At 46.6% G+C, this 25,768-nt stretch overlaps 2 non-coding genes and 58 pseudogenes across 2 annotated transcripts; all 60 read left to right on the top strand.

Moving 5' to 3' along the window:
* Positions 1 to 143: 143 nt before the first annotated feature.
* On the top strand, positions 144 to 262 carry LOC140297590 (5S ribosomal RNA). Its single transcript, XR_011913313.1, has one exon. It is a non-coding gene; the product is annotated as a 5S ribosomal RNA (ribosomal RNA).
* A 269-nt stretch (positions 263 to 531) lies between these two features.
* Positions 532 to 650, top strand: LOC140292670 (5S ribosomal RNA; annotated as a pseudogene).
* Positions 651 to 922: 272 nt separating this feature from the next.
* Positions 923 to 1,041, top strand: LOC140298904 (5S ribosomal RNA). The gene has a single exon (XR_011914501.1). It is a non-coding gene; the product is annotated as a 5S ribosomal RNA (ribosomal RNA).
* Positions 1,042 to 1,689: 648 nt separating this feature from the next.
* Positions 1,690 to 1,808, top strand: LOC140281382 (5S ribosomal RNA; annotated as a pseudogene).
* Positions 1,809 to 2,077: 269 nt separating this feature from the next.
* Positions 2,078 to 2,196, top strand: LOC140291310 (5S ribosomal RNA; annotated as a pseudogene).
* A 651-nt stretch (positions 2,197 to 2,847) lies between these two features.
* On the top strand, positions 2,848 to 2,965 carry LOC140315912 (5S ribosomal RNA; annotated as a pseudogene).
* Positions 2,966 to 3,234: 269 nt separating this feature from the next.
* Positions 3,235 to 3,353, top strand: LOC140315856 (5S ribosomal RNA; annotated as a pseudogene).
* Positions 3,354 to 3,573: 220 nt separating this feature from the next.
* LOC140296135 (5S ribosomal RNA) lies at positions 3,574 to 3,692 on the top strand (annotated as a pseudogene).
* A 269-nt stretch (positions 3,693 to 3,961) lies between these two features.
* On the top strand, positions 3,962 to 4,080 carry LOC140308675 (5S ribosomal RNA; annotated as a pseudogene).
* Positions 4,081 to 4,728: 648 nt separating this feature from the next.
* On the top strand, positions 4,729 to 4,846 carry LOC140315908 (5S ribosomal RNA; annotated as a pseudogene).
* Positions 4,847 to 5,115: 269 nt separating this feature from the next.
* LOC140305579 (5S ribosomal RNA) lies at positions 5,116 to 5,234 on the top strand (annotated as a pseudogene).
* Positions 5,235 to 5,876: 642 nt separating this feature from the next.
* On the top strand, positions 5,877 to 5,995 carry LOC140301980 (5S ribosomal RNA; annotated as a pseudogene).
* A 269-nt stretch (positions 5,996 to 6,264) lies between these two features.
* LOC140281576 (5S ribosomal RNA) lies at positions 6,265 to 6,383 on the top strand (annotated as a pseudogene).
* Positions 6,384 to 6,652: 269 nt separating this feature from the next.
* Positions 6,653 to 6,771, top strand: LOC140299826 (5S ribosomal RNA; annotated as a pseudogene).
* A 220-nt stretch (positions 6,772 to 6,991) lies between these two features.
* Positions 6,992 to 7,110, top strand: LOC140296064 (5S ribosomal RNA; annotated as a pseudogene).
* Positions 7,111 to 7,379: 269 nt separating this feature from the next.
* On the top strand, positions 7,380 to 7,498 carry LOC140301026 (5S ribosomal RNA; annotated as a pseudogene).
* Positions 7,499 to 7,767: 269 nt separating this feature from the next.
* On the top strand, positions 7,768 to 7,886 carry LOC140295851 (5S ribosomal RNA; annotated as a pseudogene).
* Positions 7,887 to 8,155: 269 nt separating this feature from the next.
* On the top strand, positions 8,156 to 8,274 carry LOC140305776 (5S ribosomal RNA; annotated as a pseudogene).
* A 648-nt stretch (positions 8,275 to 8,922) lies between these two features.
* LOC140315901 (5S ribosomal RNA) lies at positions 8,923 to 9,040 on the top strand (annotated as a pseudogene).
* Positions 9,041 to 9,309: 269 nt separating this feature from the next.
* LOC140305576 (5S ribosomal RNA) lies at positions 9,310 to 9,428 on the top strand (annotated as a pseudogene).
* A 642-nt stretch (positions 9,429 to 10,070) lies between these two features.
* Positions 10,071 to 10,189, top strand: LOC140301974 (5S ribosomal RNA; annotated as a pseudogene).
* A 269-nt stretch (positions 10,190 to 10,458) lies between these two features.
* LOC140281574 (5S ribosomal RNA) lies at positions 10,459 to 10,577 on the top strand (annotated as a pseudogene).
* A 269-nt stretch (positions 10,578 to 10,846) lies between these two features.
* On the top strand, positions 10,847 to 10,965 carry LOC140299825 (5S ribosomal RNA; annotated as a pseudogene).
* A 220-nt stretch (positions 10,966 to 11,185) lies between these two features.
* On the top strand, positions 11,186 to 11,304 carry LOC140296063 (5S ribosomal RNA; annotated as a pseudogene).
* Positions 11,305 to 11,573: 269 nt separating this feature from the next.
* On the top strand, positions 11,574 to 11,692 carry LOC140301025 (5S ribosomal RNA; annotated as a pseudogene).
* Positions 11,693 to 11,961: 269 nt separating this feature from the next.
* On the top strand, positions 11,962 to 12,080 carry LOC140295850 (5S ribosomal RNA; annotated as a pseudogene).
* Positions 12,081 to 12,351: 271 nt separating this feature from the next.
* On the top strand, positions 12,352 to 12,470 carry LOC140301068 (5S ribosomal RNA; annotated as a pseudogene).
* A 648-nt stretch (positions 12,471 to 13,118) lies between these two features.
* On the top strand, positions 13,119 to 13,237 carry LOC140272947 (5S ribosomal RNA; annotated as a pseudogene).
* Positions 13,238 to 13,506: 269 nt separating this feature from the next.
* On the top strand, positions 13,507 to 13,625 carry LOC140292790 (5S ribosomal RNA; annotated as a pseudogene).
* A 269-nt stretch (positions 13,626 to 13,894) lies between these two features.
* Positions 13,895 to 14,013, top strand: LOC140314076 (5S ribosomal RNA; annotated as a pseudogene).
* Positions 14,014 to 14,285: 272 nt separating this feature from the next.
* Positions 14,286 to 14,404, top strand: LOC140275165 (5S ribosomal RNA; annotated as a pseudogene).
* Positions 14,405 to 14,624: 220 nt separating this feature from the next.
* Positions 14,625 to 14,743, top strand: LOC140296534 (5S ribosomal RNA; annotated as a pseudogene).
* A 269-nt stretch (positions 14,744 to 15,012) lies between these two features.
* On the top strand, positions 15,013 to 15,131 carry LOC140277968 (5S ribosomal RNA; annotated as a pseudogene).
* A 272-nt stretch (positions 15,132 to 15,403) lies between these two features.
* Positions 15,404 to 15,522, top strand: LOC140295814 (5S ribosomal RNA; annotated as a pseudogene).
* Positions 15,523 to 15,791: 269 nt separating this feature from the next.
* Positions 15,792 to 15,910, top strand: LOC140301024 (5S ribosomal RNA; annotated as a pseudogene).
* Positions 15,911 to 16,180: 270 nt separating this feature from the next.
* On the top strand, positions 16,181 to 16,299 carry LOC140306889 (5S ribosomal RNA; annotated as a pseudogene).
* Positions 16,300 to 16,568: 269 nt separating this feature from the next.
* LOC140291514 (5S ribosomal RNA) lies at positions 16,569 to 16,687 on the top strand (annotated as a pseudogene).
* Positions 16,688 to 16,956: 269 nt separating this feature from the next.
* On the top strand, positions 16,957 to 17,075 carry LOC140306884 (5S ribosomal RNA; annotated as a pseudogene).
* A 272-nt stretch (positions 17,076 to 17,347) lies between these two features.
* On the top strand, positions 17,348 to 17,466 carry LOC140288428 (5S ribosomal RNA; annotated as a pseudogene).
* Positions 17,467 to 17,735: 269 nt separating this feature from the next.
* Positions 17,736 to 17,854, top strand: LOC140306881 (5S ribosomal RNA; annotated as a pseudogene).
* Positions 17,855 to 18,123: 269 nt separating this feature from the next.
* On the top strand, positions 18,124 to 18,242 carry LOC140293288 (5S ribosomal RNA; annotated as a pseudogene).
* Positions 18,243 to 18,514: 272 nt separating this feature from the next.
* LOC140286331 (5S ribosomal RNA) lies at positions 18,515 to 18,633 on the top strand (annotated as a pseudogene).
* Positions 18,634 to 18,902: 269 nt separating this feature from the next.
* LOC140268449 (5S ribosomal RNA) lies at positions 18,903 to 19,026 on the top strand (annotated as a pseudogene).
* Positions 19,027 to 19,295: 269 nt separating this feature from the next.
* On the top strand, positions 19,296 to 19,414 carry LOC140272941 (5S ribosomal RNA; annotated as a pseudogene).
* A 269-nt stretch (positions 19,415 to 19,683) lies between these two features.
* LOC140292788 (5S ribosomal RNA) lies at positions 19,684 to 19,802 on the top strand (annotated as a pseudogene).
* A 269-nt stretch (positions 19,803 to 20,071) lies between these two features.
* Positions 20,072 to 20,190, top strand: LOC140314071 (5S ribosomal RNA; annotated as a pseudogene).
* A 272-nt stretch (positions 20,191 to 20,462) lies between these two features.
* On the top strand, positions 20,463 to 20,581 carry LOC140275160 (5S ribosomal RNA; annotated as a pseudogene).
* Positions 20,582 to 20,801: 220 nt separating this feature from the next.
* LOC140296533 (5S ribosomal RNA) lies at positions 20,802 to 20,920 on the top strand (annotated as a pseudogene).
* Positions 20,921 to 21,189: 269 nt separating this feature from the next.
* On the top strand, positions 21,190 to 21,308 carry LOC140277963 (5S ribosomal RNA; annotated as a pseudogene).
* A 272-nt stretch (positions 21,309 to 21,580) lies between these two features.
* On the top strand, positions 21,581 to 21,699 carry LOC140295813 (5S ribosomal RNA; annotated as a pseudogene).
* A 269-nt stretch (positions 21,700 to 21,968) lies between these two features.
* Positions 21,969 to 22,087, top strand: LOC140301023 (5S ribosomal RNA; annotated as a pseudogene).
* Positions 22,088 to 22,357: 270 nt separating this feature from the next.
* On the top strand, positions 22,358 to 22,476 carry LOC140306876 (5S ribosomal RNA; annotated as a pseudogene).
* A 269-nt stretch (positions 22,477 to 22,745) lies between these two features.
* On the top strand, positions 22,746 to 22,864 carry LOC140291513 (5S ribosomal RNA; annotated as a pseudogene).
* Positions 22,865 to 23,133: 269 nt separating this feature from the next.
* LOC140306870 (5S ribosomal RNA) lies at positions 23,134 to 23,252 on the top strand (annotated as a pseudogene).
* Positions 23,253 to 23,524: 272 nt separating this feature from the next.
* LOC140288427 (5S ribosomal RNA) lies at positions 23,525 to 23,643 on the top strand (annotated as a pseudogene).
* Positions 23,644 to 23,912: 269 nt separating this feature from the next.
* On the top strand, positions 23,913 to 24,031 carry LOC140306864 (5S ribosomal RNA; annotated as a pseudogene).
* Positions 24,032 to 24,300: 269 nt separating this feature from the next.
* Positions 24,301 to 24,419, top strand: LOC140293287 (5S ribosomal RNA; annotated as a pseudogene).
* A 272-nt stretch (positions 24,420 to 24,691) lies between these two features.
* LOC140286320 (5S ribosomal RNA) lies at positions 24,692 to 24,810 on the top strand (annotated as a pseudogene).
* A 269-nt stretch (positions 24,811 to 25,079) lies between these two features.
* LOC140268444 (5S ribosomal RNA) lies at positions 25,080 to 25,203 on the top strand (annotated as a pseudogene).
* A 269-nt stretch (positions 25,204 to 25,472) lies between these two features.
* LOC140272934 (5S ribosomal RNA) lies at positions 25,473 to 25,591 on the top strand (annotated as a pseudogene).
* Positions 25,592 to 25,768: the final 177 nt, after the last annotated feature.

The following is a 25,768-nucleotide window of genomic DNA, read 5'->3' as shown; positions in this document are numbered from 1 at the left end:
TCATTTTCAGTTGGAGAGAATTATCACGTCAGGGAAGAAGATGTACCCAATACATATCAGCCTTTCTCGGCAATTATCTGGTTACATAGAGGAACCATATGATTCCAGTGCCTATATAATGCACATTTGTCAGATATGTTGTTGCTTACGGCCACACCACCCTGAACATGCCTGACCTCGTCTGATCTCAGAAGTCAAGCAGGGTTGGTCCTGGTTAGTACTTGGATGGGAGACTGCTTGGGAATACCAGGTGCTGTAAGCTTCTTCTCTTCTCTCTACCACCTGCATGTCTTTTGTTGCAACGTCTGATCACCCTGTGACACATGAGGAAGGTGGTCATCTTCAGCTGCTGCTGCTTTGTTGGCAGACACGAAGTGATCTGAGAGTCTCAGTTTAAGTTGCAGAGAATGACCACATCAGAGAAGATGATATGCCCGCTACACATCAGCCTTTCTCGGCAATTATCTGATTGCATAGAGGAACCGTATGATTCCAGTACCTATATAATGCACATTTGTCAGAGACATTGTTGCTTACGGCCTCACCACCCTGAACATGCCTGACCTCGTCTGATCTTGGAAGCCAAGCACGGTTGGGCCTGGTTAGTACTTGGATGGGAGACTGCTTGGGAATACCAGTTGCTGTAAGCTTCTTCTCTTCTCTCTACCACCTGCATGTCTTTTGTTGCAACGTCTGATCATCCTGTGACACATGAGGAAGTTGGTCATCTTCAGCAGCTGCTGCTGCTTTGTTGGCAGACACGAAGTGATCTGAGAGTCTCAGTTTCAGCTGCAGAGAATAATCACATCAGGGAAGAAGATGTGCCCACTACAAGTTAGCCTTTCTCGGCAATTATCTGGTTGCATAGAGGAAGTGTATGATTCCAGTACTTATATACTGCACATTTTTCACAGATATTGTTACTTACGGCCACACCACCCTGAAAAAACCTGACCTTGTCTGATCTCAGAAGCCAAGCAGGGTTGGACCTGGTTAGTACTTGGATGGGAGACCACTTGGGAATACCAGGTGCTGTAAGCTTTTTCTCTTCTCTCAACCACCTGCATGTCTTTTGTTGCAACGTCTGATCACCCTGTGACACATGAGGAAGTTAGTAATCTTCAGCTGCTGCTGCTTTGTTGGCAGACACGAAGTGATCTGAGACTCTCATTTTCAGCTGGAGAGAATTATCACGTCAGGGAACAAGATGTGCCCACTACATATCAGCCTTTCTCTGCAATTATCTGGTTACATAGAGGAACCATATGATTCCAATTGCCTATATAATGCACATTTGTCACAGAGATTGTTATTTACGGCCACACCAACCTGAACATGTCTGATCTCGGAAGCCAAGGAGGGTTGGGCCTGGTTAGTAATTGAATGGGAGACCTCTTGGGATTACGAGGTGCTGTAAGCTTTTTTTCTTCTCTCTACCACCTGCATGTCTTTTGTTGCAACGTCTGATCACCCTGTGACACATGAGGAAGGTGGTCATCTTCAGCTGCTGCTGCTTTGTTGGCAGACACAAAGTGATCTGAGAGTCTCAGTTTAAGTTGCAGAGAATGACCACATCAGAGAAGATGATATGCCCGCTACACATCAGCCTTTCTCGGCAATTATCTGGTTGCATAGAGGAACCGTATGATTCCAGTACCTATATAATGCACATTTGTCAGAGACATTGTTGCTTACGGCCTCACCACCCTGAACATGCCTGACCTCGTCTGATCTTGGAAGCAAAGCAGGGTTGGGCCTGGTTAGTGCTTGGATGGGAGACTGCTTGGGAATACCAGGTGCTGTAAGCTTTTTCTCTTTTCTCTACCACCTGCATGTGTTTTTTTGCAACGTCTGATCACCCTGTGACACATGAGGAAGGTGGTCATCTTCAGCTGCTGCTGCTTTGTTGGAAAAAACGAAGTGATCTGAGAGTCTCAGTTTCAGCTGAAGAGAATAATCACGTCAGGGAAGAAGATGTGCCCACTACACATCAGCCTTTCTCAGCAATTATCTGGTTACATAGAGGAACCGTATGATTCCTGTACTTATATAATGCACATTTGTCACAGACATTGTTACTTACGGCCACACCACCCTGAATTTGCCTGACCTCGTCTGATCTCGGAAGCCAAGCAGGGTTTGGTCTGGTTAGTACTTGGGTGGGAGACCGCTTGGGAATACCAGGTGCTATAAGCTTTTTGTCTTCTCTCAACCACCTGCATGTCTTTTGTTGCAACGTCTGATCATCCTGTGACACATGAGGAAGTTGGTCATCTTCAGCAGCTGTTGCTGCTTTGTTGGCAGACACGAAGTGATCTGAGAGTCTCAGTTTCAGCTGGAGAGAATTATCACGTCAGGGAACAAGATGTGCCCACTACATATCAGCCTTTCTCTGCAATTATCTGGTTACATAGAGGAACCATATGATTCCAATTGCCTATATAATGCACATTTGTCACAGAGATTGTTATTTACGGCCACACCAACCTGAACATGTCTGATCTCGGAAGCCAAGGAGGGTTGGGCCTGGTTAGTAATTGAATGGGAGACCTCTTGGGATTACGAGGTGCTGTAAACTTTTTTTCTTCTCTCTACCACCTGCATGTCTTTTGTTGCAACGTCTGATCACCCTGTGACACATGAGGAAGATGGTCATCTTCAGCTGCTGCTGCTTTGTTGGCAGACACGAAGTGATCTGAGAGTCTCAGTTTAAGTTGCAGAGAATGACCACATCAGAGAAGATGATATGCCCGCTACACTTCAGCCTTTCTCGGCAATTATCTGGTTGCATAGAGGAACCGTATGATTCCAGTACCTATATAATGCACATTTGTCAGAGACATTGTTGCTTACGGCCTCACCACCCTGAACATGCCTGACCTCGTCTGATCTCGGAAGCCAAGCAGGGTTGGGCCTGGTTAGTACTTGGATGGAGACTGCTTGGGAATACCAGGTGCTGTAAGCTTTTTCTCTTTTCTCTACCACCTGCATGTCTTTTGTTGCAACGTCTGATCACCCTGTGACACATGAGGAAGGTGGTCATCTTCAGCTGCTGCTGCTTTGTTGGCACACACGAAGTGATCTGAGAGTCTCAGTTTCAGCTGAAGAGAATAATCACGTCAGGGAAGAAGATGTGCCCACTACACATCAGCCTTTCTCAGCAATTATCTGGTTACATAGAGGAACCGTATGATTCCTGTACTTATATAATGCACATTTGTCACAGACATTGTTACTTACGGCCACACCACCCTGAATTTGCCTGACCTCGTCTGATCTCGGAAGCCAAGCAGGGTTGGGCCTGGTTAGTACTTGGGTGGGAGACAGCTTGGGAATACCAGGTGCTGTAAGCTTTTTCTCTTCTCTCTACCACCTGCATGTCTTTTGTTGCAACGTCTGATCACCCTGTGACACATGAGGAAGTTGGTCATCTTCAGCTGCTGCTGCTTTGTTGGCAGACACAAAGTGATCTGAGAGTCTCAGTTTCAGCTGCAGAGAATAATCACGTCAGGGAAGAAGATGTGCCCACTACAAGTTAGCCTTTCTCGGCAATTATCTGGTTACATAGAGGAAGTGTATGGCCACACCACCCTGAATAAACCAGACCTCGTCTGATCTTGGAAGCCAAGCAGGGTTGGACCTGTTTAGTACTTGGATGGGAGACCACTTGGGAATACCAAGTGCTTTAAGCTTTTTCTCTTCTCTCAACCACCTGCATGTCTTTTGTTGCAACGTCTGATCACCCTGTGACACATGAGGAAGGTGGTCATCTTCAGCTACTGCTGCTTTGTTGGCAGACACGAAGTGATCTGAGAGTCTCAGTTTCAGTTGCAGAGAATGATCACATCAGAGAAGATGATACACCCGCTACACATCAGCCTTTCTCGGCAATTATCTGGTTGCATAGAGGAACCGTATGATTCCAGTGCCTATATAATGCACATTTGTCAGATACATTGCTGCTTACGGCCACACCACCCTGAACATGCCCGACCTCGTCTGATCTCAGAAGCCAAGCAGGGTTGGTCCTGGTTAGTACTTGAATGGGAGACTGCTTGGGAATACCAGGTGCTGTAAGCTTCTTCTCTTCTCTCTACCACCTGCATGTCTTTTGTTGCAACGTCTGATCACCCTGTGACACATGAGGAAGGTGGTCATCTTCAGCTGCTGCTGCTTTGTTGGCAGACACGAAGTGATCTGAGAGTCTCATTTTCAGCTGGAGAGAATGATCACGTCAGGGAACAAGATGTGCCCACTACATATCAGCCTTTCTCTGCAATTATCTGGTTACATAGAGGAACCATATGATTCCAATTGCCTATATAATGCACATTGTTCACAGAGATTGTTATTTACGGCCACACCAACCTGAACATGTCTGATCTCGGAATTCAAGTAGAGTTGGGCCTGGTTAGTAATTGAATGGGAGACCTCTCGGGATTACGAGGTGCTGTAAGCTTTTTTTCTTCTCTCTACCACCTGCTTGTCTTTTGTTGCAACGTCTGATCACCCTGTGACACATGAGGAAGGTGGTCATCTTCCGCTGCTGCTGCTTTGTTGGCAGACACGAAGTGATCTGAGAGTCTCAGTTGAAGTTGCAGAGAATGACCACATCAGAGAAGATGATATGCCCGCTACACTTCAGCCTTTCTCGGCAATTATCTGGTTGCATAGAGGAACCGTATGATTCCAGTACCTATATAATGCACATTTGTCAGAGACGTTGTTGCTTACGGCCTCACCACCCTGAACATGCCTGACCTCGTCTGATCTCGGAAGCCAAGCAGGGTTGGGCCTGGTTAGTACTTGGATGGAGACTGCTTGGGAATACCAGGTGCTGTAAGCTTTTTCTCTTTTCTCTACCACCTGCATGTCTTTTGTTGCAACGTCTGATCACCCTGTGACACATGAGGAAGGTGGTCATCTTCAGCTGCTGCTGCTTTGTTGGCAGACACGAAGTGATCTGAGAGTCTCAGTTTCAGCTGAAGAGAATAATCACGTCAGGGAAGAAGATGTGCCCACTACACATCAGCCTTTCTCAGCAATTATCTGGTTACATAGAGGAACCGTATGATTCCTGTACTTATATAATGCACATTTGTCACAGACATTGTTACTTACGGCCACACCACCCTGAATTTGCCTGACCTCGTCTGATCTCGGAAGCCAAGGAGGGTTGGGCCTGGTTAGTACTTGGGTGGGAGACCGCTTGGGAATACCAGGTGCTGTAAGCTTTTTCTCTTCTCTCTACCACCTGCATGTCTTTTGTTGCAACGTCTGATCACCCTGTGACACATGAGGAAGTTGGTCATCTTCAGCTGCTGCTGCTTTGTTGGCAGACACGAAGTGATCTGAGAGTCTCATTTTCAGCTGGAGAGAATTATCACGTCAGGGAACAAGATGTGCCCACTACATATCAGCCTTTCTCTGCAATTATCTGGTTACATAGAGGAACCATATGATTCCAATTTCCTATATAATGCACATTTGTCACAGAGATTGTTATTTACACGAACCTGAACATGTCTGATCTCGGAAGCCAAGGAGGGTTGGGCCTGGTTAGTAATTGAATGGGAGACCTCTTGGGATTACGAGGTGCTGTAAGCTTTTTTTCTTCTCTCTACCACCTGCATGTCTTTTGTTGCAACGTCTGATCACCCTGTGACACATGAGGAAGGTGGTCATCTTCAGCTGCTGCTGCTTTGTTGGCAGACACGAAGTGATCTGAGAGTCTCAGTTTAAGTTGCAGAGAATGACCACATCAGAGAAGATGATATGCCCGCTACACATCAGCCTTTCTCGGCAATTATCTGGTTGCATAGAGGAACCGTATGATTCCAGTACCTATATAATGCACATTTGTCAGAGACATTGTTGCTTACGGCCTCACCACCCTGAACATGCCTGACCTCGTCTGATCTTGGAAGCCAAGCAGGGTTGGGCCTGGTTAGTACTTGGATGGGAGACTGCTTGGGAATACCAGGTGCTGTAAGCTTTTTCTCTTTTCTCTACCACCTGCATGTGTTTTGTTGGAACATCTGATCACCCTGTGACACATGAGGAAGATGGTCATCTTCAGCTGCTGCTGCTTTGTTGGCAGACACGAAGTGATCTGAGAGTCTCAGTTTCAGCTGAAGAGAATAATCACGTCAGGGAAGAAGATGTGCCCACTACACATCAGCCTTTCTCAGCAATTATCTGGTTACATAGAGGAACCGTATGATTCCTGTACTTATATAATGCACATTTGTCACAGACATTGTTACTTACGGCCACACCACCCTGAATTTGCCTGACCTCGTCTGATCTCGGAAGCCAAGCAGGGTTTGGTCTGGTTAGTACTTGGGTGGGAGACCGCTTGGGAAAACCAGGTGCTGTAAGCTTTTTCTCTTTTCTCTACCACCTGCATGTCTTTTGTTGCAACGTCTGATCACTCTGTGACACATGAAGAAGTTGGTCATCTTCAGCTGCTGCTGCTTTGTTGGCAGACACGAAGTGATCTGAGAGTCTCAGTTTCAGCTGCAGAGAATAATCACATCAGGGAAGAAGATGTGCCCACTACAAGTCAGCCTTTCTCTGCAATTATCTGGTTACATAGAGGAACTGTATGATTCCAGTACTTATATAATGCACATTTGTCACAGTTACGGTTGCTTACGGCCACACCACCCTGAATATGCCCAACCTCGTCTGATCTTGGAAGCCAAGCAGGGTTGGGCCTGTTTAGTACTTGGATGGGAGACCACTTGGGAATACCAAGTGCTGTAAGCGTTTTCTCTTCTCTCAACCACCTGCATGTCTTTTGTTGCAACGTCTGATCACCCGGTGACACATGAGGAAGTTGGTAATCTTCAGCTGCTGCTGCTTTGTTGGCAGACACAAAGTGATCTGAGAGTCTCAGTTTCAGCTGCAGAGAATAATCACGTCAGGGAAGAAGATGTGCCCACTACAAGTTAGCCTTTCTCGGCAATTATCTGGTTACATAGAGGAAGTGTATGGCCACACCACCCTGAATAAACCAGACCTCGTCTGATCTTGGACGCCAAGCAGGGTTGGACCTGTTTAGTACTTGGATGGGAGACCACTTGGGAATACCAAGTGCTGTAAGCTTTTTCTCTTCTCTCAACCACCTGCATGTCTTTTGTTGCAACGTCTGATCACCCTGTGACACATGAGGAAGGTGGTCATCTTCAGCTACTGCTGCTTTGTTGGCAGACACGAAGTGATCTGAGAGTCTCAGTTTCAGTTGCAGAGAATGATCACATCAGAGAAGATGATACACCCGCTACACATCAGCCTTTCTCGGCAATTATGTGGTTGCATAGAGGAACCGTATGATTCCAGTGCCTATATAATGCACATTTGTCAGATACATTGTTGCTTACGGCCACACCACCCTGAACATGCCCGACCTCGTCTGATCTCAGAAGCCAAGCAGGGTTGGTCCTGGTTAGTACTTGGATGGGAGACTGCTTGGGAATACCAGGTGCTGTAAGCTTCTTCTCTTCTCTCTACCACCTGCATGACTTTTGTTGCAACGTCTGATCACCCTGTGACACATGAGGAAGGTGGTCATCTTCAGCTGCTGCTGCTTTGTTGGCAGACACGAAGTGATCTGAGAGTCTCAGTTTCAGTTGCAGAGAATGATCACATCAGAGAAGATGATATGCCCGCTACACATCAGCCTTTCTCGGCAATTATCTGGTTGCATAGAGGAACCGTATGATTCCAGTACCTATATAATGCACATTTGTCAGAGACATTGTTGCTTACGGCCACACCACCCTGAACATGCCCGACCTTGTCTGATCTCGGAATTATAGCACGGTTGGTCCTGGTTAGTACTTGGATGGGAGTCCGCTTGGGAATACCAGTTGCTGTAAGCTTCTTCTCTTCTCTCTACCACCTGCATGTCTTTTGTTGCAACGTCTGATCACCCTGTGACACATGAGGAAGGTGGTCAATTTCAGCTGCTGCTGCTTTGTTGGCAGACACGAAGTGATCTGAGAGTCTCAGTTTAAGTTGCAGAGAATGACCACATCAGAGAAGATGATATGCCCGCTACACATCAGCCTTTCTCGGCAATTATCTGGTTGCATAGAGGAACCGTATGATTCCAGTACCTATATAATGCACATTTTTCAGAGACATTGTTGCTTACGGCCTCACCACCCTGAACATGCCCGACCTCGTCTGATCTTGGAAGCCAAGCAGGGTTGGGTCTGGTTAGTACTTGGATGGGAGACTGCTTGGGAATACCAGGTGCTGTAAGCTTTTTCTCTTCTCTCTACCACCTGCATGTCTTTTGTTGCAACGTCTGATCACCCTGTGACACATGAGGAAGGTGGTCATCTTCAGCTGCTGCTGCTTTGTTGGCAGACACGAAGTGATCTGAGAGTCTCATTTTCAGCTGGAGAGAATGATCACGTCAGGGAACAAGATGTGCCCACTACATATCAGCCTTTCTCTGCAATTATCTGGTTACATAGAGGAACCATATGATTCCAATTGCCTATATAATGCACATTGTTCACAGAGATTGTTATTTACGGCCACACCAACCTGAACATGTCTGATCTCGGAATTCAAGTAGAGTTGGGCCTGGTTAGTAATTGAATGGGAGACCTCTCGGGATTACGAGGTGCTGTAAGCTTTTTTTCTTCTCTCTACCACCTGCTTGTCTTTTGTTGCAACGTCTGATCACCCTGTGACACATGAGGAAGGTGGTCATCTTCCGCTGCTGCTGCTTTGTTGGCAGACACGAAGTGATCTGAGAGTCTCAGTTTAAGTTGCAGAGAATGACCACATCAGAGAAGATGATATGCCCGCTACACTTCAGCCTTTCTCGGCAATTATCTGGTTGCATAGAGGAACCGTATGATTCCAGTACCTATATAATGCACATTTGTCAGAGACGTTGTTGCTTACGGCCTCACCACCCTGAACATGCCTGACCTCGTCTGATCTCGGAAGCCAAGCAGGGTTGGGCCTGGTTAGTACTTGGATGGAGACTGCTTGGGAATACCAGGTGCTGTAAGCTTTTTCTCTTTTCTCTACCACCTGCATGTCTTTTGTTGCAACGTCTGATCACCCTGTGACACATGAGGAAGGTGGTCATCTTCAGCTGCTGCTGCTTTGTTGGCAGACACGAAGTGATCTGAGAGTCTCAGTTTCAGCTGAAGAGAATAATCACGTCAGGGAAGAAGATGTGCCCACTACACATCAGCCTTTCTCAGCAATTATCTGGTTACATAGAGGAACCGTATGATTCCTGTACTTATATAATGCACATTTGTCACAGACATTGTTACTTACGGCCACACCACCCTGAATTTGCCTGACCTCGTCTGATCTCGGAAGCCAAGGAGGGTTGGGCCTGGTTAGTACTTGGGTGGGAGACCGCTTGGGAATACCAGGTGCTGTAAGCTTTTTCTCTTCTCTCTACCACCTGCATGTCTTTTGTTGCAACGTCTGATCACCCTGTGACACATGAGGAAGTTGGTCATCTTCAGCTGCTGCTGCTTTGTTGGCAGACACGAAGTGATCTGAGAGTCTCATTTTCAGCTGGAGAGAATTATCACGTCAGGGAACAAGATGTGCCCACTACATATCAGCCTTTCTCTGCAATTATCTGGTTACATAGAGGAACCATATGATTCCAATTTCCTATATAATGCACATTTGTCACAGAGATTGTTATTTACACGAACCTGAACATGTCTGATCTCGGAAGCCAAGGAGGGTTGGGCCTGGTTAGTAATTGAATGGGAGACCTCTTGGGATTACGAGGTGCTGTAAGCTTTTTTTCTTCTCTCTACCACCTGCATGTCTTTTGTTGCAACGTCTGATCACCCTGTGACACATGAGGAAGGTGGTCATCTTCAGCTGCTGCTGCTTTGTTGGCAGACACGAAGTGATCTGAGAGTCTCAGTTTAAGTTGCAGAGAATGACCACATCAGAGAAGATGATATGCCCGCTACACATCAGCCTTTCTCGGCAATTATCTGGTTGCATAGAGGAACCGTATGATTCCAGTACCTATATAATGCACATTTGTCAGAGACATTGTTGCTTACGGCCTCACCACCCTGAACATGCCTGACCTCGTCTGATCTTGGAAGCCAAGCAGGGTTGGGCCTGGTTAGTACTTGGATGGGAGACTGCTTGGGAATACCAGGTGCTGTAAGCTTTTTCTCTTTTCTCTACCACCTGCATGTGTTTTGTTGGAACATCTGATCACCCTGTGACACATGAGGAAGATGGTCATCTTCAGCTGCTGCTGCTTTGTTGGCAGACACGAAGTGATCTGAGAGTCTCAGTTTCAGCTGAAGAGAATAATCACGTCAGGGAAGAAGATGTGCCCACTACACATCAGCCTTTCTCAGCAATTATCTGGTTACATAGAGGAACCGTATGATTCCTGTACTTATATAATGCACATTTGTCACAGACATTGTTACTTACGGCCACACCACCCTGAATTTGCCTGACCTCGTCTGATCTCGGAAGCCAAGCAGGGTTTGGTCTGGTTAGTACTTGGGTGGGAGACCGCTTGGGAAAACCAGGTGCTGTAAGCTTTTTCTCTTTTCTCTACCACCTGCATGTCTTTTGTTGCAACGTCTGATCACTCTGTGACACATGAAGAAGTTGGTCATCTTCAGCTGCTGCTGCTTTGTTGGCAGACACGAAGTGATCTGAGAGTCTCAGTTTCAGCTGCAGAGAATAATCACATCAGGGAAGAAGATGTGCCCACTACAAGTCAGCCTTTCTCTGCAATTATCTGGTTACATAGAGGAACTGTATGATTCCAGTACTTATATAATGCACATTTGTCACAGTTACGGTTGCTTACGGCCACACCACCCTGAATATGCCCAACCTCGTCTGATCTTGGAAGCCAAGCAGGGTTGGGCCTGTTTAGTACTTGGATGGGAGACCACTTGGGAATACCAAGTGCTGTAAGCGTTTTCTCTTCTCTCAACCACCTGCATGTCTTTTGTTGCAACGTCTGATCACCCGGTGACACATGAGGAAGTTGGTAATCTTCAGCTGCTGCTGCTTTGTTGGCAGACACAAAGTGATCTGAGAGTCTCAGTTTCAGCTGCAGAGAATAATCACGTCAGGGAAGAAGATGTGCCCACTACAAGTTAGCCTTTCTCGGCAATTATCTGGTTACATAGAGGAAGTGTATGGCCACACCACCCTGAATAAACCAGACCTCGTCTGATCTTGGACGCCAAGCAGGGTTGGACCTGTTTAGTACTTGGATGGGAGACCACTTGGGAATACCAAGTGCTGTAAGCTTTTTCTCTTCTCTCAACCACCTGCATGTCTTTTGTTGCAACGTCTGATCACCCTGTGACACATGAGGAAGGTGGTCATCTTCAGCTACTGCTGCTTTGTTGGCAGACACGAAGTGATCTGAGAGTCTCAGTTTCAGTTGCAGAGAATGATCACATCAGAGAAGATGATACACCCGCTACACATCAGCCTTTCTCGGCAATTATGTGGTTGCATAGAGGAACCGTATGATTCCAGTGCCTATATAATGCACATTTGTCAGATACATTGTTGCTTACGGCCACACCACCCTGAACATGCCCGACCTCGTCTGATCTCAGAAGCCAAGCAGGGTTGGTCCTGGTTAGTACTTGGATGGGAGACTGCTTGGGAATACCAGGTGCTGTAAGCTTCTTCTCTTCTCTCTACCACCTGCATGACTTTTGTTGCAACGTCTGATCACCCTGTGACACATGAGGAAGGTGGTCATCTTCAGCTGCTTCTGCTTTGTTGGCAGACACGAAGTGATCTGAGAGTCTCAGTTTCAGTTGCAGAGAATGATCACATCAGAGAAGATGATATGCCCGCTACACATCAGCCTTTCTCGGCAATTATCTGGTTGCATAGAGGAACCGTATGATTCCAGTACCTATATAATGCACATTTGTCAGAGACATTGTTGCTTACGGCCACACCACCCTGAACATGCCCGACCTTGTCTGATCTCGGAATTATAGCACGGTTGGTCCTGGTTAGTACTTGGATGGGAGTCCGCTTGGGAATACCAGTTGCTGTAAGCTTCTTCTCTTCTCTCTACCACCTGCATGTCTTTTGTTGCAACGTCTGATCATCCTGTGACACATGAGGAAGTTGGTCATCTTCAGCAGCTGCTGCTGTTTGGTGGCAGACACGAAGTGATCTGAGAGTCTCAGTTTCAGCTGCAGAGAATAATCACATCAGGGAAGAAGATGTGCCCACTACAAGTTAGCCTTTCTCGGCAATTATCTGGTTGCATAGAGGAAGTGTATGATTCCAGTACTTATATACTGCACATTTTTCACAGATATTGTTACTTACGGCCACACCACCCTGAATAAACCTGACCTTGTCTGATCTCGGAAGCCAAGCAGGGTTGGACCTGGTTAGTACTTGGATGGGAGACCACTTGGGAATACCAGGTGCTGTAAGCTTTTTCTCTTCTCTCAACCACCTGCATGCCTTTTGTTGCAACGTCTGATCACCCTGTGACACATGAGGAAGTTGGTCATCTTCAGCTGCTGCTGCTTTGTTGGCAGACACGAAGTGATCTGAGAGTCTCATTTTCAGCTGGAGAGAATTATCACGTCAGGGAACAAGATGTGCCCACTACATATCAGCCTTTCTCTGCAATTATCTGGTTACATAGAGGAACAATATGATTCCAATTGCCTATATAATGCACATTTGTCACAGAGATTGTTATTTACGGCCACACCAACCTGAACTTGTCTGATCTCGGAAGCCAACGAGGGTTGGGCCTGGTTAGTAATTGAATGGGATACCGCTTGGGATTACGAGGTGCTGTAAGCTTTTTTTCTTCTCTCTACCACCTGCATGTCTTTTGTTGCAACGTCTGATCACCCTGTGACACATGAGGAAGGTGGTCAATTTCAGCTGCTGCTGCTTTGTTGGCAGACACGAAGTGATCTGAGAGTCTCAGTTTAAGTTGCAGAGAATGACCACATCAGAGAAGATGATATGCCCGCTACACATCAGCCTTTCTCGGCAATTATCTGGTTGCATAGAGGAACCGTATGATTCCAGTACCTATATAATGCACATTTTTCAGAGACATTGTTGCTTACGGCCTCACCACCCTGAACATGCCCGACCTCGTCTGATCTTGGAAGCCAAGCAGGGTTGGGTCTGGTTAGTACTTGGATGGGAGACTGCTTGGGAATACTAGGTGCTGTAAGCTTTTTCTCTTTTCTCTACCACCTGCATGTGTTTTGTTGCAACATCTGATCACCCTGTGACACATGAGGAAGGTGGTCATCTTCAGCTGCTGCTGCTTTGTTGGCAGACACGAAGTGATCTGAGAGTCTCAGTTTCAGCTGAAGAGAATAATCACGTCAGGGAAGAAGATGTGCCCACTACACATCAGCCTTTCTCAGCAATTATCTGGTTACATAGAGGAACCGTATGATTCCTGTACTTATATAATGCACATTTGTCACAGACATTGTTACTTACGCCCACACCACCCTGAATTTGCCTGACCTCGTCTGATCTCGGAAGCCAAGCAGGGTTTGGTCTGGTTAGTACTTGGGTGGGAGACCGCTTGGGAAAACCAGGTGCTGTAAGCTTTTTCTCTTTTCTCTACCACCTGCATGTCTTTTGTTGCAACGTCTGATCACTCTGTTACACATGAAGAAGTTGGTCATCTTCAGCTGCTGCTGCTTTGTTGGCAGACACAAAGTGATCTGAGAGTCTCAGTTTCAGCTGCAGAGAATAATCACATCAGGGAAGAAGATGTGCCCACTACAAGTCAGCCTTTCTCGGCAATTATCTGGTTACATAGAGGAACCATATGATTCCATTGCCTATATAATGCACATTTGTCACAGAGATTGTTGCTTACGGCCAAACCACCCTGAATATGTCCGACCTCGTCTGATCTGGGAAGCCAAGTAGGGTTGGGCCGGGTTAGTACTTTGATGGGAGACCGCTTGGGAATACCAGGTGCTGTAAGCTTTCTTTCGTCTCTCTACCACCTGCATGTCTTTTGTTGCAACGTCTGATCACCCTATGACACATGAGGAAGTTGGTCATCTTCAGCAGCTGCTGCTGCTTTGTTGGCAGACACAAAGTGATCTGAGAGTCTCAGTTTCAGGTGCAGAGAATGATCACATCAGGGAAGAAGATGTGCCCATAACAAGTCAGCCTTTCTCTGCAATTATCTGGTTACATAGAGGAAGTGTATGATTCCAGTACTTATATAATGCACATTTGTCACAGTTATTGTTGCTTACGGCCACACCACCCTGAATAAGCCCGACCTCGTCTGATCTCGGAAGCCAAGCACGGTTGGGCCTGGTTAGTACTTGGATGGAAGATCTCTTGGGAATACGAGGTGCTGTAAGCTTTTTGTCTTCTCTCGACCACCTGCATGTCTTTTGTTGCAACGTCTGATCACCCAGTGACACATGAGGAAGTTGGTCATCTTCAGCTGCTGCTGCTTTGTTGGCAGACACGAAGTGATCTGAGAGTCTCAGTTTCAGCTGCAGAGAATAATCACATCAGGGAAGAAGATGTGCCCACTACAAGTTAGCCTTTCTCGGGAATTATCTGGTTACATAGAGGAAGTGTATGGCCACACCACCCTGAATAAACCAGACCTCGTCTGATCTTGGAAGCCAAGAAGGGTTGGACCTGTTTAGTACTTGGATGGGAGACCACTTGGGAATACCAAGTGCTGTAAGCTTTTTCTCTTCTCTCAACCACCTGCATGTCTTTTGTTGCAACGTCTGATCACCCTGTGACACATGAGGAAGGTGGTCATCTTCAGCTACTGCTGCTTTGTTGGCAGACACGAAGTGATCTGAGAGTCTCAGTTTCAGTTGCAGAGAATGATCACATCAGAGAAGATGATACACCCGCTACACATCAGCCTTTCTCGGCAATTATCTGGTTGCATAGAGGAACCGTATGATTCCAGTGCCTATGTAATGCACATTTGTCAGATACATTGTTGCTTACGGCCACACCACCCTGAACATGCCCGACCTCGTCTGATCTCGGAAGCCAAGCAGGGTTGGGCCTGGTTAGTACTTGGGTGGGAGACCGCTTGAAAATACCATTTGCTGTAAGCTTTTTCTCTTCTCTCTACAACCTGCATGTCTTTTGTTGCAACGTCTGATCACCCTGTGACACATGAGGAAGTTGGTCATCTTCAGCTGCTGCTGCTGCTTTGTTGGCAGACATGAAGTGATCTGAGAGTCTCAGTTTCAGCTCCAGAGAATAATCACATCAAGGTGGAAGATGTGCCCACTAAGAGTCAGCCTTTCTCGGCAATTATCTGGTTACATAGAGGAAGTGTATGATTCCAGTACCTATATAATACACATTTGTACCAGATATTGTTGCTTACCGCCACACCACCCTGAATAAGCCCGACCTCGTCTGATCTCGGAAGCCAAGCAGGGTTGGGCCTGGTTAGTTCTTGAATGGGAGACCTCTTGGGATTACGAGGTGCTGTAAACTTTTTTTCTTCTCTCTACCACCTGCATGTCTTTTGTTGCAACGTCTGATCACCCTGTGACACATGAGGAAGATGGTCATCTTCAGCTGCTGCTGCTTTGTTGGCAGACACGAAGTGATCTGAGAGTCTCATTTTCAGTTGGAGAGAATTATCACGTCAGGGAAGAAGATGTACCCAATACATATCAGCCTTTCTCGGCAATTATCTGGTTACATAGAGGAACCATATGATTCCAGTGCCTATATAATGCACATTTGTCAGATATGTTGTTGCTTACGGCCACACCACCCTGAACATGCCCGACCTCGTCTGATCTCAGAAGCCAAGCAGGGTTGGTCCTGGTTAGTACTTGGATGGGAGACTGCTTGGGAATACCAGGTGCTGTAAGCTTTTTGTCTTCTCTCGACCACCTGCATGTCTTTTGTTGCAACGTCTGATCACCCTGTGACACATGAGGAAGTTGGTCATCTTCAGCTTCTGCTGCTTTGTTGGCAGACACGAAGTGATCTGAGAGTCTCAGTTTCAGGTGAAGAGAATGATCACATCAGGGAAGGAAGATGTGCCCACTAAGAGTCAGCCTTTCTCGGCAATTATCTGGTTACATAGAGGAAGTGTATGATTCCAGTACCTATATAATGCACATTTGTCAGAGACATTGTTGCTTACGGCCACACCACCCTGAACATGCCCGACCTCGTCTGATCTCGGAAGCCAAGGAGGGTTGGGCCTGGTTAGTACTTGGATGGAAGACCTCTTGGGAATACCAGGTGCTTTAAGCTTTTTCTCTTCTCTCTACCACCTGCATGTCTTTTGTTGCAACGTCTGATCACCCTGTGACACATGAGGAAGGTGGTCATCTTCAGCTGCTGCTGCTTTGTTGGCAGACACGAAGTGATCTGAGAGTCTCATTTTCAGCTGGAGAAAATTATCACGTCAGGGAACAAGATGTGCCCACTACATATCAGCCTTTCTCGGCAATTATCTTGTTACATAGAGGAACCATATGATTCCATTGCCTATATAATGCACATTTGTCACAGAGATTGTTGCTTACGGCCAAACCACCCTGAATATGTCTGACCTCGTCTGCTCTCAGAAGCCAAGGAGGGTTGGGCCTGGTTAGTACTTGGATGAGAGACCGCTTGGGAATACCAGATGCTGTAAGCTTTTTCTCTTCTCTCTACCACCTGCATGTATTTTTTTGCAACGTCTGATCACCCTGTGACACATGAGGAAGTTGGTCATCTTCAGCTGCTGCTGCTTTGTTGGCAGACACAAAGTGATCTGAGAGTCTCAGTTTCAGCTGCAGAGAATAATCACGTCAGGGAAGAAGATGTGCCCAGTACACATCAGCCTTTCTCGGAAATTAACTGGTTGCATAGAGGAACCGTATGATTCCAGTACCTATATAATGCACATTTGTCAGAGACATTGTTGCTTACGGCCACACCACCCTGAACATGCCCGACCTCGTCTGATCTCGGAAGCCAAGGAGGGTTGGGCCTGGTTAGTACTTGGATGGAAGACCTCTTGGGAATACCAGGTGCTTTAAGCTTTTTCTCTTCTCTCTACCACCTGCATGTCTTTTGTTGCAACGTCTGATCACCCTATGACACATGAGGAAGTTGGTCATCTTCAGCAGCTGCTGCTGCTTTGTTGGCAGACACGAAGTGATCTGAGAGTCTCAGTTTCAGCTGCAGAGAATGATCACATCAGGGAAGAAGATGTGCCCATAACAAGTGAGCCTTTCTCGGAAATTATCTGGTTACATAGAGGAAGTGTATGATTCCAGTACTTATATAATGCACATTTGTCACAGAAATTGTTCCTTACGGCCACACCACCCTGAATATGCCCGACCTCGTCTGATCTCGGAAGCCAAGGAGGGTTGGGCCTGGTTAGTTCTTGGATGGGAGACCACTTGGGAATACCAGATGCTGTAAGCTTTTTCTCTTCTCTCTACCACCTGCATGTCTTTTGTGGCAACGTCTGATCCTCCTGTGACACATGAGGAAGTTGGTCATCTTCAGCTGCTGCTGCTTTGTTGGCAGACACGAAGTGATCTGAGAGTCTCAGTTTCAGCTGCAGAGAATTATCACATCAGGGAAGAAGATGTGCCCACTACAAGTCAGCCTTTCTCTGCAATTATCTAGTTACATAGAGGAACTGTATGATTCCAGTACCTATATAATGTACATTTTTCACAGTTATGGTTGCTTACGGCCACACCACCCTGAACATGCCCGACCTCGTCTGATCTCGGAAGCCAAGGAGGGTTGGGCCTGGTTAGTACTTGGATGGAAGACCTCTTGGGAATACCAGGTGCTTTAAGCTTTTTCTCTTCTCTCTACCACCTGCATGTCTTTTGTTGCAACGTCTGATCACCCTGTGACACATGAGGAAGGTGGTCATCTTCAGCTGCTGCTGCTTTGTTGGCAGACACGAAGTGATCTGAGAGTCTCAGTTTCAACTGCAGAGAATGATCACATCAGGGAAGAAGATGTGCCCACTACACATCAGCCTTTCTCAGCAATTATCTGGTTACATAGAGGAACCGTATGATTCCTGTACTTATATAATGCACATTTGTCACAGACATTGTTGCTTACGGCCACACCACCCTCAATATGCCTGACCTCGTCTGATCTCGGAAGCCAAGCAGGGTTGGGCCTGGTTAGTACTTGGGTGGGAGACCGCTTGAAAATACCATTTGCTGTAAGCTTTTTCTCTTCTCTCTACAACCTGTATGTCTTTTGTTGCAACGTCTGATCACCCTGTGACACATGAGGAAGTTGGTCATCTTCAGCTGCTGCTGCTGCTTTGTTGGCAGACATGAAGTGATCTGAGAGTCTCAGTTTCAGCTCCAGAGAATAATCACATCAAGGAGGAAGATGTGCCCACTAAGAGTCAGCCTTTCTCGGCAATTATCTGGTTACATAGAGGAAGTGTATGATTCCAGTACCTATATAATACACATTTGTACCAGCTATTGTTGCTTACCGCCACACCACCCTGAATAAGCTCGACCTCGTCTGATCTCGGAAGCCAAGCAGGGTTGGGCCTGGTTAGTTCTTGAATGGGAGACCGCTTGCGAATACCAGGTGCTGTAAGCTTTTTCTCTTCTCTCTACCACCTGCATGTCTTTTGTTGCAACGTCTGATCACCCTGTGACACATGAGGAAGTTGGTCATCTTCAGCTTCTGCTGCTTTGTTGGCAGACACGAAGTGATCTGAGAGTCTCAGTTTCAGCTGAAGAGAATGATCACATCAAGAAGGAAGATGTGCCCACTAAGAGTCAGCCTTTCTCGGCAATTATCTGGTTACATAGAGGAAGTGTATGATTCCAGTACCTATATAATACACATTTGTCACAGAGATTGTCGCTTACGGCCACACCACCCTGAATATAATATGCCCGACCTCGTCTGATCTCGGAAGCCAAGCAGGGTTGTGCCTGGTTAGTACTTGGGTGGGAGACTGCTTGGGAATACCAGGTGCTGTAAGCTTTTTCTCTTCTCTCTACCACCTGCATGTCTTTTGTTGTAACATCTGATCACCCTGTGACACATGAGGAAGTTGGTCATCTTCAGCTGCTGCTGCTTTGTTGGCAGACACAAAGTGATCTGAGAGTCTCAGTTTCAGCTGCAGAGAATAATCACATCAGGGAAGAAGATATGCCCACTACACATCAGCCTTTCTCTGCAATTATCTGGTTACATAGAGGAACTGTATGATTCCAGTACCTATATAATGCACATTTGTCAAAGACTTTGTTGCTTACGGCCTCACCACCCTGAACATGCCCGACCTCGTCTGATCTTGGAAGCCAAGCAGGGTTGGGTCTGGTTAGTACTTGGATGGGAGACTGCTTGGGAATACTAGGTGCTGTAAGCTTTTTCTCTTTTCTCTACCACCTGCATGTGTTTTGTTGCAACATCTGATCACCCTGTGACACATGAGGAAGGTGGTCATCTTCAGCTGCTGCTGCTTTGTTGGCAGACACGAAGTGATCTGAGAGTCTCAGTTTCAGCTGAAGAGAATAATCACGTCAGGGAAGAAGATGTGCCCACTACACATCAGCCTTTCTCAGCAATTATCTGGTTACATAGAGGAACCGTATGATTCCTGTACTTATATAATGCACATTTGTCACAGACATTGTTACTTACGCCCACACCACCCTGAATTTGCCTGACCTCGTCTGATCTCGGAAGCCAAGCAGGGTTTGGTCTGGTTAGTACTTGGGTGGGAGACCGCTTGGGAAAACCAGGTGCTGTAAGCTTTTTCTCTTTTCTCTACCACCTGCATGTCTTTTGTTGCAACGTCTGATCACTCTGTTACACATGAAGAAGTTGGTCATCTTCAGCTGCTGCTGCTTTGTTGGCAGACACAAAGTGATCTGAGAGTCTCAGTTTCAGCTGCAGAGAATAATCACATCAGGGAAGAAGATGTGCCCACTACAAGTCAGCCTTTCTCGGCAATTATCTGGTTACATAGAGGAACCATATGATTCCATTGCCTATATAATGCACATTTGTCACAGAGATTGTTGCTTACGGCCAAACCACCCTGAATATGTCCGACCTCGTCTGATCTGGGAAGCCAAGTAGGGTTGGGCCGGGTTAGTACTTTGATGGGAGACCGCTTGGGAATACCAGGTGCTGTAAGCTTTCTTTCGTCTCTCTACCACCTGCATGTCTTTTGTTGCAACGTCTGATCACCCTATGACACATGAGGAAGTTGGTCATCTTCAGCAGCTGCTGCTGCTTTGTTGGCAGACACAAAGTGATCTGAGAGTCTCAGTTTCAGGTGCAGAGAATGATCACATCAGGGAAGAAGATGTGCCCATAACAAGTCAGCCTTTCTCTGCAATTATCTGGTTACATAGAGGAAGTGTATGATTCCAGTACTTATATAATGCACATTTGTCACAGTTATTGTTGCTTACGGCCACACCACCCTGAATAAGCCCGACCTCGTCTGATCTCGGAAGCCAAGCACGGTTGGGCCTGGTTAGTACTTGGATGGAAGATCTCTTGGGAATACGAGGTGCTGTAAGCTTTTTGTCTTCTCTCGACCACCTGCATGTCTTTTGTTGCAACGTCTGATCACCCAGTGACACATGAGGAAGTTGGTCATCTTCAGCTGCTGCTGCTTTGTTGGCAGACACGAAGTGATCTGAGAGTCTCAGTTTCAGCTGCAGAGAATAATCACATCAGGGAAGAAGATGTGCCCACTACAAGTTAGCCTTTCTCGGGAATTATCTGGTTACATAGAGGAAGTGTATGGCCACACCACCCTGAATAAACCAGACCTCGTCTGATCTTGGAAGCCAAGAAGGGTTGGACCTGTTTAGTACTTGGATGGGAGACCACTTGGGAATACCAAGTGCTGTAAGCTTTTTCTCTTCTCTCAACCACCTGCATGTCTTTTGTTGCAACGTCTGATCACCCTGTGACACATGAGGAAGGTGGTCATCTTCAGCTACTGCTGCTTTGTTGGCAGACACGAAGTGATCTGAGAGTCTCAGTTTCAGTTGCAGAGAATGATCACATCAGAGAAGATGATACACCCGCTACACATCAGCCTTTCTCGGCAATTATCTGGTTGCATAGAGGAACCGTATGATTCCAGTGCCTATGTAATGCACATTTGTCAGATACATTGTTGCTTACGGCCACACCACCCTGAACATGCCCGACCTCGTCTGATCTCGGAAGCCAAGCAGGGTTGGGCCTGGTTAGTACTTGGGTGGGAGACCGCTTGAAAATACCATTTGCTGTAAGCTTTTTCTCTTCTCTCTACAACCTGCATGTCTTTTGTTGCAACGTCTGATCACCCTGTGACACATGAGGAAGTTGGTCATCTTCAGCTGCTGCTGCTGCTTTGTTGGCAGACATGAAGTGATCTGAGAGTCTCAGTTTCAGCTCCAGAGAATAATCACATCAAGGTGGAAGATGTGCCCACTAAGAGTCAGCCTTTCTCGGCAATTATCTGGTTACATAGAGGAAGTGTATGATTCCAGTACCTATATAATACACATTTGTACCAGATATTGTTGCTTACCGCCACACCACCCTGAATAAGCCCGACCTCGTCTGATCTCGGAAGCCAAGCAGGGTTGGGCCTGGTTAGTTCTTGAATGGGAGACCTCTTGGGATTACGAGGTGCTGTAAACTTTTTTTCTTCTCTCTACCACCTGCATGTCTTTTGTTGCAACGTCTGATCACCCTGTGACACATGAGGAAGATGGTCATCTTCAGCTGCTGCTGCTTTGTTGGCAGACACGAAGTGATCTGAGAGTCTCATTTTCAGTTGGAGAGAATTATCACGTCAGGGAAGAAGATGTACCCAATACATATCAGCCTTTCTCGGCAATTATCTGGTTACATAGAGGAACCATATGATTCCAGTGCCTATATAATGCACATTTGTCAGATATGTTGTTGCTTACGGCCACACCACCCTGAACATGCCCGACCTCGTCTGATCTCAGAAGCCAAGCAGGGTTGGTCCTGGTTAGTACTTGGATGGGAGACTGCTTGGGAATACCAGGTGCTGTAAGCTTTTTGTCTTCTCTCGACCACCTGCATGTCTTTTGTTGCAACGTCTGATCACCCTGTGACACATGAGGAAGTTGGTCATCTTCAGCTTCTGCTGCTTTGTTGGCAGACACGAAGTGATCTGAGAGTCTCAGTTTCAGGTGAAGAGAATGATCACATCAGGGAAGGAAGATGTGCCCACTAAGAGTCAGCCTTTCTCGGCAATTATCTGGTTACATAGAGGAAGTGTATGATTCCAGTACCTATATAATGCACATTTGTCAGAGACATTGTTGCTTACGGCCACACCACCCTGAACATGCCCGACCTCGTCTGATCTCGGAAGCCAAGGAGGGTTGGGCCTGGTTAGTACTTGGATGGAAGACCTCTTGGGAATACCAGGTGCTTTAAGCTTTTTCTCTTCTCTCTACCACCTGCATGTCTTTTGTTGCAACGTCTGATCACCCTGTGACACATGAGGAAGGTGGTCATCTTCAGCTGCTGCTGCTTTGTTGGCAGACACGAAGTGATCTGAGAGTCTCATTTTCAGCTGGAGAAAATTATCACGTCAGGGAACAAGATGTGCCCACTACATATCAGCCTTTCTCGGCAATTATCTTGTTACATAGAGGAACCATATGATTCCATTGCCTATATAATGCACATTTGTCACAGAGATTGTTGCTTACGGCCAAACCACCCTGAATATGTCTGACCTCGTCTGCTCTCAGAAGCCAAGGAGGGTTGGGCCTGGTTAGTACTTGGATGAGAGACCGCTTGGGAATACCAGATGCTGTAAGCTTTTTCTCTTCTCTCTACCACCTGCATGTATTTTGTTGCAACGTCTGATCACCCTGTGACACATGAGGAAGTTGGTCATCTTCAGCTGCTGCTGCTTTGTTGGCAGACACAAAGTGATCTGAGAGTCTCAGTTTCAGCTGCAGAGAATAATCACGTCAGGGAAGAAGATGTGCCCAGTACACATCAGCCTTTCTCGGAAATTAACTGGTTGCATAGAGGAACCGTATGATTCCAGTACCTATATAATGCACATTTGTCAGAGACATTGTTGCTTACGGCCACACCACCCTGAACATGCCCGACCTCGTCTGATCTCGGAAGCCAAGGAGGGTTGGGCCTGGTTAGTACTTGGATGGAAGACCTCTTGGGAATACCAGGTGCTTTAAGCTTTTTCTCTTCTCTCTACCACCTGCATGTCTTTTGTTGCAACGTCTGATCACCCTATGACACATGAGGAAGTTGGTCATCTTCAGCAGCTGCTGCTGCTTTGTTGGCAGACACGAAGTGATCTGAGAGTCTCAGTTTCAGCTGCAGAGAATGATCACATCAGGGAAGAAGATGTGCCCATAACAAGTGAGCCTTTCTCGGAAATTATCTGGTTACATAGAGGAAGTGTATGATTCCAGTACTTATATAATGCACATTTGTCACAGAAATTGTTCCTTACGGCCACACCACCCTGAATATGCCCGACCTCGTCTGATCTCGGAAGCCAAGGAGGGTTGGGCCTGGTTAGTTCTTGGATGGGAGACCACTTGGGAATACCAGATGCTGTAAGCTTTTTCTCTTCTCTCTACCACCTGCATGTCTTTTGTGGCAACGTCTGATCCTCCTGTGACACATGAGGAAGTTGGTCATCTTCAGCTGCTGCTGCTTTGTTGGCAGACACGAAGTGATCTGAGAGTCTCAGTTTCAGCTGCAGAGAATTATCACATCAGGGAAGAAGATGTGCCCACTACAAGTCAGCCTTTCTCTGCAATTATCTAGTTACATAGAGGAACTGTATGATTCCAGTACCTATATAATGTACATTTTTCACAGTTATGGTTGCTTACGGCCACACCACCCTGAACATGCCCGACCTCGTCTGATCTCGGAAGCCAAGGAGGGTTGGGCCTGGTTAGTACTTGGATGGAAGACCTCTTGGGAATACCAGGTGCTTTAAGCTTTTTCTCTTCTCTCTACCACCTGCATGTCTTTTGTTGCAACGTCTGATCACCCTGTGACACATGAGGAAGGTGGTCATCTTCAGCTGCTGCTGCTTTGTTGGCAGACACGAAGTGATCTGAGAGTCTCAGTTTCAACTGCAGAGAATGATCACATCAGGGAAGAAGATGTGCCCACTACACATCAGCCTTTCTCAGCAATTATCTGGTTACATAGAGGAACCGTATGATTCCTGTACTTATATAATGCACATTTGTCACAGACATTGTTGCTTACGGCCACACCACCCTCAATATGCCTGACCTCGTCTGATCTCGGAAGCCAAGCAGGGTTGGGCCTGGTTAGTACTTGGGTGGGAGACCGCTTGAAAATACCATTTGCTGTAAGCTTTTTCTCTTCTCTCTACAACCTGTATGTCTTTTGTTGCAACGTCTGATCACCCTGTGACACATGAGGAAGTTGGTCATCTTCAGCTGCTGCTGCTGCTTTGTTGGCAGACATGAAGTGATCTGAGAGTCTCAGTTTCAGCTCCAGAGAATAATCACATCAAGGAGGAAGATGTGCCCACTAAGAGTCAGCCTTTCTCGGCAATTATCTGGTTACATAGAGGAAGTGTATGATTCCAGTACCTATATAATACACATTTGTACCAGCTATTGTTGCTTACCGCCACACCACCCTGAATAAGCTCGACCTCGTCTGATCTCGGAAGCCAAGCAGGGTTGGGCCTGGTTAGTTCTTGAATGGGAGACCGCTTGCGAATACCAGGTGCTGTAAGCTTTTTCTCTTCTCTCTACCACCTGCATGTCTTTTGTTGCAACGTCTGATCACCCTGTGACACATGAGGAAGTTGGTCATCTTCAGCTTCTGCTGCTTTGTTGGCAGACACGAAGTGATCTGAGAGTCTCAGTTTCAGCTGAAGAGAATGATCACATCAAGAAGGAAGATGTGCCCACTAAGAGTCAGCCTTTCTCGGCAATTATCTGGTTACATAGAGGAAGTGTATGATTCCAGTACCTATATAATACACATTTGTCACAGAGATTGTCGCTTACGGCCACACCACCCTGAATATAATATGCCCGACCTCGTCTGATCTCGGAAGCCAAGCAGGGTTGTGCCTGGTTAGTACTTGGGTGGGAGACTGCTTGGGAATACCAGGTGCTGTAAGCTTTTTCTCTTCTCTCTACCACCTGCATGTCTTTTGTTGTAACATCTGATCACCCTGTGACACATGAGGAAGTTGGTCATCTTCAGCTGCTGCTGCTTTGTTGGCAGACACAAAGTGATCTGAGAGTCTCAGTTTCAGCTGCAGAGAATAATCACATCAGGGAAGAAGATATGCCCACTACACATCAGCCTTTCTCGGCAATTATCTGGTTACATAGAGGAACTGTATGATTCCAGTACCTATATAATGCACATTTGTCAAAGACTTTGTTGCTTACGGCCTCACCACCCTGAACATGCCCGACCTCGTCTGATCTTGGAAGCCAAGCAGGGTTGGGTCTGGTTAGTACTTGGATGGGAGACTGCTTGGGAATACTAGGTGCTGTAAGCTTTTTCTCTTTTCTCTACCACCTGCATGTGTTTTGTTGCAACATCTGATCACCCTGTGACACATGAGGAAGGTGGTCATCTTCAGCTGCTGCTGCTTTGTTGGCAGACACGAAGTGATCTGAGAGTCTCAGTTTCAGCTGAAGAGAATAATCACGTCAGGGAAGAAGATGTGCCCACT

Source organism: Leuresthes tenuis, unplaced genomic scaffold, assembly GCF_036924035.1.
Source record: "Leuresthes tenuis unplaced genomic scaffold, fLeuTen1.0.hap1 SCAF_1, whole genome shotgun sequence".
Lineage (NCBI taxonomy): Eukaryota > Metazoa > Chordata > Actinopteri > Atheriniformes > Atherinopsidae > Leuresthes > Leuresthes tenuis.
Note: the sequence above shows the minus strand (reverse complement) of the source record. Positions and strands in the feature narration are given on the sequence as shown.